Here is an 11,184-nt window from a genome sequence, read left to right as displayed (position 1 = left end):
TGATCCTAAACAATCCCAAATGACTAATGGTGATGCATACTATGTACATTTCAAGAAAGAACTGATGATAGTGGTTGAATGTAGAATGAAGCATGATTTTTGTTTTACTTTTTTCCTCTTATTTTTTTCTTTTATTTGTCTAATATGTATTAGTAACTAATATGGAAATGTTTTGTATAACTGCACATGTGAAATCTTTATCTGATTATTTATCATCTTGGGGAGAGAGAGAAGAAAAAGGAATTGAAGGATAGAACTTAGAACTCAAAACTTTGAATAAAAATGTTAATAACTGATTAAAAAACATTATCATTGCATCTGCACAGAATTATTAAATGAAAATATTTTGGCCAGAAATATTTTTTGGTGCCCATGTATACAATACAGAAAAAAGAAGTGCTCATGGTCAATAAACCGTTTTGTAGTTGATTACATGCCATGGATCTTACTTACTTGTTACTATTAGGGCAATAATTGAACTTACAAAGAATTGTCCAGAGGAATTTACACAGGTTTGCAACTGTTCTGGTCTATGACCTAACAATCAGTTCCAGTTTCCATCCAATCTGGGAGCTGATAAACTTTCAGATCCCTGAGGGCACATCAACATCTCTTCCACATCAAAGGATATGTATTCCTGCCTCTTAGAAATGTTTCCCTAATGGGAAAAGTAACAATTTGGGTTTCTCAAAGAATTCCCTGCTCTTAGCTCAGACAGATATAGCTACACTTATTAATTCTAAGACTCCCATTTCCTATTCTCTGTGCCAGGGAGAGTCATGGTTACAAATGAGGTAAGGGTAAGGGAGAATATTGTCACATTGATATTATTATATCACTATTTAATGTTAATAGTTATGCACTTATCTATTTCACCTCAAGAAGGCTTCACATCCTAAAGATTCAAAAACTCTTCTCTCTTACAGATATTGCTTGTTGGGATACACTAGAGAAAGCAACCAAAGTAAGTTTCTCATGTGAATAGACTTTTAAAAAACAACTTCTTATCCTTGTTTCTTCCAAATAAAGGGAATATTTAGTCCCTTATTTGAAATACATGCACACTTATACAAAAAACTAGACTTCAATCTTTTAAAAATATTCCTTTTTCTATGACTACAACTCCCATGACAACCGTTCTCAGAGAAAAATTCTTTTTTCCATCATTTCAAAATAGTTGACATGTGCTATTTTGCTTACAGTCATAGAATTTGATAAATATTTGTTACAGAATTTTAAGTTTCCCAGCACCTGTTGGGGATAAATAGAAAAAGCTTTTAGTAGAGAAGGGGAAGCTGGAATACCTCAGGGCACTAAGAGATCTAGGTTGACTTCCAGATCAAGATTTGATCCTTGAGTAAGTTATACCACATCAAACCAAAGGTGTGGTATACTGGAAAGAGGGTTAAAGTTCTGGAGATGGAGTTCTAATCTTGTTTCTGCTACTAACAAGGTAACTGAGTGACCTCAAGTAAATCATAGCATTTCTGATTCTCACTTTTGTGATATATGAAATGAATGGACTGGATTAGATGATATCTATTATCTCTTTTAGTTTGAATACTTTGTGAATTAATTCAATTCAATTAAAAAAAGAATTGTGAGAGGTCATGAAATATGTTTTATGTAAATTACTTATCTAAAGGAGTTATCATCTGATTACCCAGGGCTGCTATAAGATCATTCATTCATTCAACAAACATTGATTGAATGATTATTATATATGAAGCACCATGAAGTCTTATCTAAGATGATTACAGTTAATGCTTTATGAAGGTTTTTGATATTTTCTCAGATTCTTTCCCAATTATTGCTCAGTTTACTATAAATTGCAAAATATTTCCAGAAGAATCGTAAGAGGTAATATGATCAGAGTTAGGGCAATGTAAGTCTAAATTCTATCTCAGATACTTCTTTTCTTTTCTTTTTAAAAAAAATTTTAATAGCTTTTTATTTACAAGTTATATGCATGGGTAATTTTACAGCATTGACAATTGCCAACTTTTTGTTCCAATATTTCCCCTCCTTCTCCCTACCCCCTTCCCTAGATGGAAGGATGACCAATACATGTTAAATATATTAAAGTATAAATTAAATACAAAATAAGTATACATGTCCAAACTGTTATTTTGCTTTCCAAAAAGAATCAGACTCTGAACTATTGTACAATTAGCCTGTGAAGGAAATCAAAAAATGCAGGCGGGCAAAAATATAGGGGTTGGGAATTCAATGTAATGGTTCTTAGTTATCTCCCAGAATTCTTTTGCTGGGTGTAGCTGGTTCAGTTCATTACTGCTCCATTAGAACTGATTTGGTTCATCTCATTGCTGAAGATGGCCAGGTCCATAAGAATTGATCATCATATAGTATTGTTTTTGAAGTATATAATGATCAGATACTTATTTTCTAGGTGCATGACAATAGGTAAGTCATTTGAATTATTTTTGTCTGAGTCTTCTTTTGCAAACTTGATAATAATGGTAAAGGAAGGAAGGACTCAGTAGCCTCTAAAATCTTTTCCAATTCAAGATGTACAATACTATAATTGTTTGCCTTGTTGTGGATAATTGTGGAGGAGGGAGAGAGAAGGATGTCAAATTCACTCCATTGTAAAAATGCATTTCTGTTGTTAGTTTGTCATGAAGATCAGTGGCCATAATTATTATTATTTTAATGAACATATCAGTTCAGACACTTTTATATAAAAACTCCTTGCTACAGTTTAGTGTTCTATTGCGAACTAAGAAAAAAATACCAAGAAGGACTGCTAGAGTTGTTTAAACTGTGTCCATTGGGACTCATGGAAATAAGTAAAAAAGTTTGTTTAGATCATGAGAGAGATAACATATATTGATTATGCTAGGATATATTCTAAGATTGACAAGTAATTTATGCTTACTTTTCCTGATGCACCTCCTCTAAAGGAGGAAACTGGCTCAGTAAAATCATAGAATTAAAAATCATCTGGACTCAATGGATGCAATAGTGGAGACAATACCTTCATTTTACAAGGAAATCACAGCTCAGAAAAGCTGAGAGACTTGTCCAAGATCACAACGTGTGTGTGTGTGTGTGTGTGTGTGTGTGTGTGTGTGTTTTAATATAGATTGCTAAAAGGTGTTTTATTATAATCTGTAACAATGGAATGATTCAGATCCACGTTCATATATTACAAACTCAGAACTACACAGCTGAATTGCTAAATTGCTAACCTGCTGAAAATAAATCATACATTCCAGGTATCATGCGCTCAAGCATAGTTCTCCGCTCACCAAAAATTATCTTTTGGAAAATAAATGTATTGGTAAATTAGAAAAAAAAATCACAGCAAATTGCTGTGAAATTTGAATTTTATGTAATCCAGATTTGGGGAAAACACCTCTCTTTATATCAATACAACCTGCATTTGCATGCCTCACAAATGGGCAAATTGCTCTCTGAAAGCAGAAGAATTCAAGGTTAGTAGGACAATGTCTCTTCAACCTTTGAAGTATGGTTAGTAAAGAGGTACTGCGCTCCCCTTAGCATAAAAGTAACACAAAACATATATTTATGTATATTTGATTTCATTTTTTAAAGCAACATTTGCAAGGATTCATATTCCAAAGTTAGCTGTTGCTCTCTAGTATGAGAGATGGATGCCTTCTCCTGTCCTCCCGTTATATGCATGCTTATTTGGATTTTTCAGGGATGAAGGGAGGGAAACATGTCTCATATCCTTGAGACTATATACTAAGAATTTGTGGATGGAGCTATCTTTACTTTCTGCTTTTCAATCTCCACTTTGGACTTCTTTATGTTTTAACTGTTGAGAGTCTAAGGTAATCTTTCTCTCCTCCCTACTTCCGAATATTTGTTTTAAGGTTTTCTAAATTGTTAGTCATTTACTTACTAATGGAACATTATTAATGTTACCTATAATTTTGGCCTTTTTGACCTTAGCAAAACGTGTCATAAAGAAAGGGAAGTCCTCAGAACTATGTCAAGAATATTTCTGAACATGAAAAAGTTTTATGGATATAGTTTATTGAATGTTATTTACATACCTCTTTTACTGGGTTAGTGGTAGAGAATCTTTTAAATGCTTATTTTTGTCTTGGCAGTTGCATGGGATAGAAAAAACTTTATTAAATTGCAGTATAAAATGGAATATTCCTTTGTGTTTATATGAAATCCTAAAAGGAATTTTTTTTTAAATAAGGATGATGATTTGATTTACTGACTAGCTATTCACAATGTTAATTTTTTGCCTACCTGTGATAATATCTTGAGATGACAGACACTGCTGAGTGAATTCCAGACAAATATTACTGTAGTGACAATATCACATGAGGACCCTTTTGAAGGGATAATTCAGATATCTGCTCTCTTTGTCCCTTTGTTTAAATAAGGAGATAATTTGCTAATCATATGTGTCCACAATATATTATTTAATTTGATTTTTAAAATTCACTGCTTAATGCTGAATTGAGAATCAATGAAAGATATATCACCCCAAAGTTCAATAAATATCGAAATAAGCAGAAATTTAAATTCAGAAGCAGTTACTGTAAAAAAGTTTTGTCCCTAAAGACTCTGACTTAGATTCTGCTCACTAGTAAAGCACAGTTCCATTATTCATTTAATTCAAGTATTAATTGAATACTGTAATTACCCACATGTTAATTGCCATTAGAGATTACTTCATCTGCATTAGGAGGGCATTTTGGGCATTTTGTTGATAAAGTGAAATTATTTAAAATGAGATTAAGTCTTATCTATCATTTGCTGGGCAGAAGTTTCCTTCTTTAAGGTACATACTGAAGATTATCTACAATATGTAAAAACTTGGACTTTAAAGTTAAGCCCTCTCAAAGGGACATAAGATAACTACTATTTATATTATGCTTTAAGGTTTAGAGAGCACATTACTCATAACAGTCTTGTGAAACATGTAGTTCAAGTATTATTATCATCATTTTACAGGTTACACAATTTAGGTTCATATGTAGATTCCACGAGATCACAAAATTAGTAAAAAGCAGAACTCAAACTCATGTCACTTTCAAATCCAGGGTTCTTTCTAAAAAACCTGCCTTGAACTCTTTTTGATTAGATCAATGATATGCTTTAATTATTAGAAAAGGCTTGTGGTACCCAAACAAACTAAGTCAAGTCAAGTCAACAAGGTTGACATTTTATCACCTTCCAATGATTAGGGAAATTTTTCCACAGCTATATCTTTTTATGCTCTAATTATGAGTTTAGTGACACTGTCTCTCCTTCTTATGAAATAACAATATATGTAATTAAAATTTTATAACAAGTTATAGTATATTATTATGATGTGATGCTATAGTGTTATGAGAAATGATAAATTTGTTAATTTTAGATACATGGATAGACTTGGATAAAATAATGGAGAATGAAATTAGCAGAACCAAAAGTACATTGTATATAGTAACAACAATATTGTTTTTAGAACATTATTTTTAGAACAACTTTGAGCAATTAAGTCATTTTGACTATTTTAAATACCCAAATTAATAACAAAAGATTTATGAAGGAAGGCTCTTTCTGCATCCAGAGAAAGAATTGATAATTACGAGTATGTATAGAATTATTTTTACACATATACATACATATATATATATATGTATACATACGTATATATGTACATACACAAACATATGTATTTGTGCCTAATGGTAAATATTTCTAAGGTGGGGTGAGAGAGAAGGAAAAAAGTTACATTAGAATTTAATTATTATATATTTAAAAGAAATAACAAGTTGTACATAATAGATTTGCGGTTTCAGGTACAGTCATCTTTTTTGTTTTTGGTATTTGACTATTATGGAAATACTTGCTTTGTTTCTTAAGTTCAGAATAAAATTTAAAAAAAGTCTTATTTTGAAGTAATCTCTAATGGCAATTAATATGTGGATAATTACAGTATGTTATCTCCTGCATACTTTATGTAAATACTATATTTTTGTATTTTTCTATGCAATTGTTTTATGCTTAACTTCTCTGGCCTCAGTTTCCTCATTTCAAACTGAAGACTAGAGAAAGACTAGAGAAACACTAACATTTTGTTCAGTGAGAAATTCTATAATTGACTATGCCTGGACATCTTCTATTGAACAACCTTACTTCTACTAATGTACTGTATTGAGAGGTCCTCATAAGATTTTTAAAATAAAAATTCTATAAATATTTTGCTAAAATTTAGTAATAAAAAATAAATAATATATTTGTTTAAGTAATGTACAGATTTAAATGATAGGAATTATACCTGTGATTTCATTGGTATAAGAAGACCTTTATGAGGAAATTTACTCTAATTTTGTAGCCAACAAAACACTCCCAATAAAGAAACAGATTAATATGTAATTGGGAAAATGTTCAAAACAATAAAACATATACAATGCTAATTTGTGTTTTCCTAAGTCAGTATACAATTCAGCAGGCATATATATATGTGTGTGTGTGTGTGTGTGTGTGTGTATGTATGTGTGTGTGTGTGTATGTGTGTATGTGTGTATTTAAGTTCAATAGCACAAAGAGAGACTAAGTTTTCCCAATATGGTTGCACTGCCATTCTATGTTGGAGGTGGAATTTTAGCTCAATTTGTATTCTTTCACATATTTATTAATGGGACCATTATGTTTCTATAGTTTTGACATTTTTAGCCTTGGTAAATCTTAAGTCTTAATAAAAGTGAAACCCTCAGAACTATCTCAGGAATATTGCCAAATGTTAAAAGTATTCACTCACTCCCCCTCTTCCCTCCATTGTAAATCTTTTTCTTGTCTCTTTTTATATGGCAGATAATTTGCACCATTACGTTTTTCCCTTTCCCTTTCTTCCAGTACATTACTCTCTTACCCCTTAATTTCATCATTTTTAAAGAGCTATTATCCCTTCATATTCAATTCAGGCCTGTACCCTCTGTCTTATATATACTCCTTCTAACTACCATAATAATGAGAAACTTCTAATGAGTTACAAACATCATCTCCCCATGTAGGAATGCAAAAAAAGATAAACCTTATTAAGTCCCTTACAATATCACTTTCTTGATTATTTCCTTATGTTTCTCCAGAGTCCTGTAATTGAAAATCAAATTTTTCATTCAGTTCTGGTGTTTTCATCATGAATGCTTGAAAATCTTTTATTTCACTGAATGACCACCTTTCCCTATGAAGAATTATACTCAGTTTTTCTGGGTAGGTAATTCTTGGTTATAATCCTAGCTTCACTGCCCTCCAGACTATCATTTCAAACCCTCTAGTCCTTTAATGTAGAAGTTGCTAAATCTTGTGACTGTGGTACCACTGTATTTGAATTAATACTTTCTGGATGCTTGAAATATTTTCTCTTTGACCTGGGAGTTTTGGAATTTGGCTATAATATTCCTGGGAATTTTCATTTTGGGATCGCTTTTCAAAAGATGAATGGTGGATTCTTTCAATTTCTATTTTACCCTCTGGTTCTACAATATCAGGACAGTTTTCTTTGATATTCTTGAAAGTTTATGTTCAGGCTCTTTTTGTGATTATGATTTTCAGGTACATCAATAATTTTAAAATTATTTTTCCTGGATATATTTTTTAGGTCAGTTGTTTTTCCAATGAGATATTTCACATTTATATTTTTTATTTTGCTTTGCTTTATTTTTAAACTTGTTTTATTGATTTTGCTCTATTTGATTTCTGATTTATTGCATTTATTGTTTCTCATAAAGTCATTAGCTTCCATTTGCTCAGTTCTAATTTTTAAAGAATTATTTCCCTCAGTAAGCTTTTGTATCTCTTTTCCCAATTGGCCAATTTTACTTTTTAAGGCATTTTTCTTCTCTTTAGCTTTTTGTATTTATTTTTATCACTCTCAATTTTTTCCCCAATTTTTCCTCTATCTCTCTTCTCTGATTTTCAAAATTCCCTTTGAGCTCTTCTAAACCCTAAACCCAATCTTTCATTTTTCGTTTTGGAGTCTTTGGATATAGGAATTTTGGCTTTGTTCCCATTTTCTGAATGTGTGTTTTGATCTTCCTTGTCACCATCATAAATTTCAATAATCAGAAACTTATTTTGTTGTCTGCTCATTTTCCTAGCTTATTACTTGGCTTTTAACTATTTGTTAAAATAGGGCTTTGTTTCCAGGGTGGAGGGTGCATTGTCCCAAGTTACAGGGGTTTTGTGCTGCTATTTTCAGAAATCCTTCTAGGGACCTGACCACAAGCACTCTTCTGCCCTGGAACTGTTAGGAAGATCCCCACTTCACTAAAGCTGTAAGATCTAGTGTGCTAAAACTTGAGTCCTGTTTTGTTGAAGCTGGGGCCTAGGTTGTGCTGGTAGAGCTTGCCTGGGGACTGCACACCAGACTCCCACCCCATTGCCACAGAACCTCTCAGCTGACCCTCCAAATACTTCCTAGTGTTTCTGGCCTAAGAGGTCCTGAGGCTTCTAGCAGTGCTGCTGATTCAGAGGTCCCACTTCCCTGATGCTGGGGTCTGGGCTGAAGCTGGGGCTGGGTTGGATCTGAGGCCAGTGCCAGGGCTGTGCTTGCACAGCATACATGAATTCTTAACCTGTATTTTAGTATGTGTGTAGTATTTTCTGGTCTGCTAAGAGGAGAGAGAGTCTGAGGAACATTCAAACTGACTTAATTTTGGTGAAATGTTAAAGAAAGATATATAGATATGGATTGGCATGTTGCTTGAATTTTATTTTTCCACCCATAATTTTTCTATTTTTTCTAAAGAGCTAGAGTTGATTGGGTAAGGAAAGACTAGTCCCTTTCTCCATAGAGTTTTTGTTTTTTGTTTCTGTTTCTATTTTTCTCTGTGATTCCTGATACTTGTTAATGTTGAACCTTTATCTCCATAGATGACACTGGGATTATATCTTTGCTTTCAAAATTACTCTAATAGGATTGATGGTTTTCCAAATTCTTCCAGTTTTTCCTGTTTGGCTTTCACCTCATCATTTCTTTTAAGCTAATTCCTTTTTTTAAAAATTAGGATTAAGTGACTTGCCCAGGTATATATATCAAATAGTAATAATCTTAGGATGGATTTGAACTCAGGTCCTTCTGGCTCCAGGATTGTTCTATCGACTGAGCCACTTGTCTGAAACTTAAATTGTGATATTTAAAAAATATCTATTTTAAAATTTTAGTATTTTATTCCCCTTTCAGTTATATGTAAAAACAATTTTAAACATTTGTTTTTAAAAACTTTTGAGTTCCAGATTCTCTTTTCCTCCTTCTATATGCTTACTCCCCCATTGAGAATGTAAGCAATTCGATATAGGTTATACATATGTAGTCACAGAAAACATTTCCATGACAGTCATGTCATGAAAAAAAATGCAAATAATCCAAACCAAAAATTAACCTTCAAGAAAAGCAACAAAAGTAAAAAAGTGTGTTCATTCTGTTTTAGACACTACCAGTTCTTTCTCTAGATCTGGATAGCATTTTTCATTTAAATCCTTCAGGGTTTTCTTGGATCATTGTATTGCTGTGAATAGTTATGTCCCTCACTGCAGATCATCTTACATTATTATTGTTACTTTGTACACAGTACATTTCATTTTGCATCAGTTCATAGAAATCTTTTCCTTTTTTCCTGAGGCATCCTCTCATCATTTCTTATAGCACAATAGTATTTCATCACAGTTACATGCCATGATCCAGCCATTTTCCAGCTGATGGACCTCTTTCAATTTCTAATTCTTTGTCTCCAGAAAAGAACTGCTAGAAATATTTTTTATATAGGTCCTTTTCCTTTAAAAACATTTTTTTTTTTTTGGATTCAGACATAGTAGTGATATTGTCACTTGACACTGTTGTTGTCTTCTGACTTTGTGTTTTCATCTTCTCTGTTGCTGTATAGCTTTGGCTTTTTTTCCGTTCATTTTAAAAAGTTGAGGTCTGCTTCTAGGGGCATAAAGGACACTGCCCCAAGCTTCTTGTGCTGGGAGGTGGAGGCCTAGTCACTGACTTTCCATTCTGAGGCTTACAGTGCTGGTTACTTGCCCACTGTACTGGAGTGGCCCAGCTTAGTCATGCCTGTTGTACCAGGGCTCTGGAGCTGGCAATTTGTTTTCTATACTGGACCTGGATGTCTCACATTTGGCCTGCATTGCCACTAATTTGCTGAGTCAGGAATGAAGGGCTTTGGTTGTTGACCTGTCCTGTGGCTGACAAAGGCTTGCCTAGTCACCATTTATGCTCCCCTTGTATCCAAGTGACTCTGACCTTTCCTGAAATCCTTCTAAGCAATCTTAAGCTGGAAAATGGTTTCCTTTTCTAGGTTCTTTTTTAGGTTTTATTGTGCCAGGATCCATTTAGCAATTTGATTGATAGTGTTCCATCTTGGGCTCTGCTAAATATTTCTTTCCTTTTGCACATTGAATTCTTCACTTCACCATTAAGAGGTATTTAATATATTTCATTATCAATTCATTGGAATAATGGTCATTGCATTGATCAGAGTTCTTGATTTATTCAAATAAATTTATTTTTAAGATATTGTATGATGATATTTTCATTTAACTCTTAGATCACATAAGTCTTCCCATATTTTTCTAAGCTATCATTTATTATTCTAACTTATAGCACAATAGTATTATATACCATATTTTATTCAGTCATTCCTTAATTTCTTAATTAACACTGCCTGGCACAAAGGAGATGCTTGTGGATCAAAAGATTGGCATATGACAACTTAGTAACTTTCTGGTCATAATATTAAATTGCTTTCCAGAATGGCTACGCTAAGTCACAGCTTTACCAAAGGCATAGTAATTCTCTTCCAACATTTTTCATTTTCCACTTTTGGAGGTCAACTTTGCCAGTCTGATGGTTATGAAGTGAAACTTTAGAATTACCTTACATTGCATTTTTCTAATTACAGTCTATCTGTAGCATATATATGTATATATATGCAATATAAATCTATGTTGATAGCTTTTATTTCTCCTTTTGAAAATTGCCTGTTCAGTTTTCAGAAGAAATAAAAGCTATCAGTAGTTATATCAGAAATATTCTAAATATCTATTGATTAGAGAAATGCAAATGAAAATAGTTCTAAGATACCTTCTCATGTCTATGTAATTAACTAATATGATAGACAGGAAAATAATAAATACTGGAGTGCATGTGGAAAGATATGTGTACCTTTGATGGAATTT

At 32.6% G+C, this 11,184-nt stretch overlaps 1 protein-coding gene across 2 annotated transcripts in view; it reads left to right on the top strand.

The window, feature by feature from the left end:
* The first annotated feature begins 572 nt into the window (after positions 1–572).
* Positions 573–11,184, top strand: part of LOC100920154 (olfactory receptor 4F4-like) — a 12,441-nt gene continuing 1,829 nt past the window's right edge. Inside the window, exons 1-2 of one of the 2 annotated variants that reach the window (XM_012544036.2) lie at positions 573–794; positions 927–964. The gene's annotated coding sequence lies outside the window, so the exon portion shown is untranslated. Of the gene's footprint in view, positions 795–926; positions 965–11,184 lie in introns of those variants that run through there. The other variant, XM_031952013.1, reaches the window with a different exon arrangement.

The sequence above is a fragment of the Sarcophilus harrisii genome, chromosome 2 (assembly GCF_902635505.1).
Source record: "Sarcophilus harrisii chromosome 2, mSarHar1.11, whole genome shotgun sequence".
NCBI lineage: Eukaryota > Metazoa > Chordata > Mammalia > Dasyuromorphia > Dasyuridae > Sarcophilus > Sarcophilus harrisii.
The sequence above is the reverse complement of the archived record's forward strand: the minus strand, read 5'-3'. Positions and strand labels throughout refer to the sequence as shown.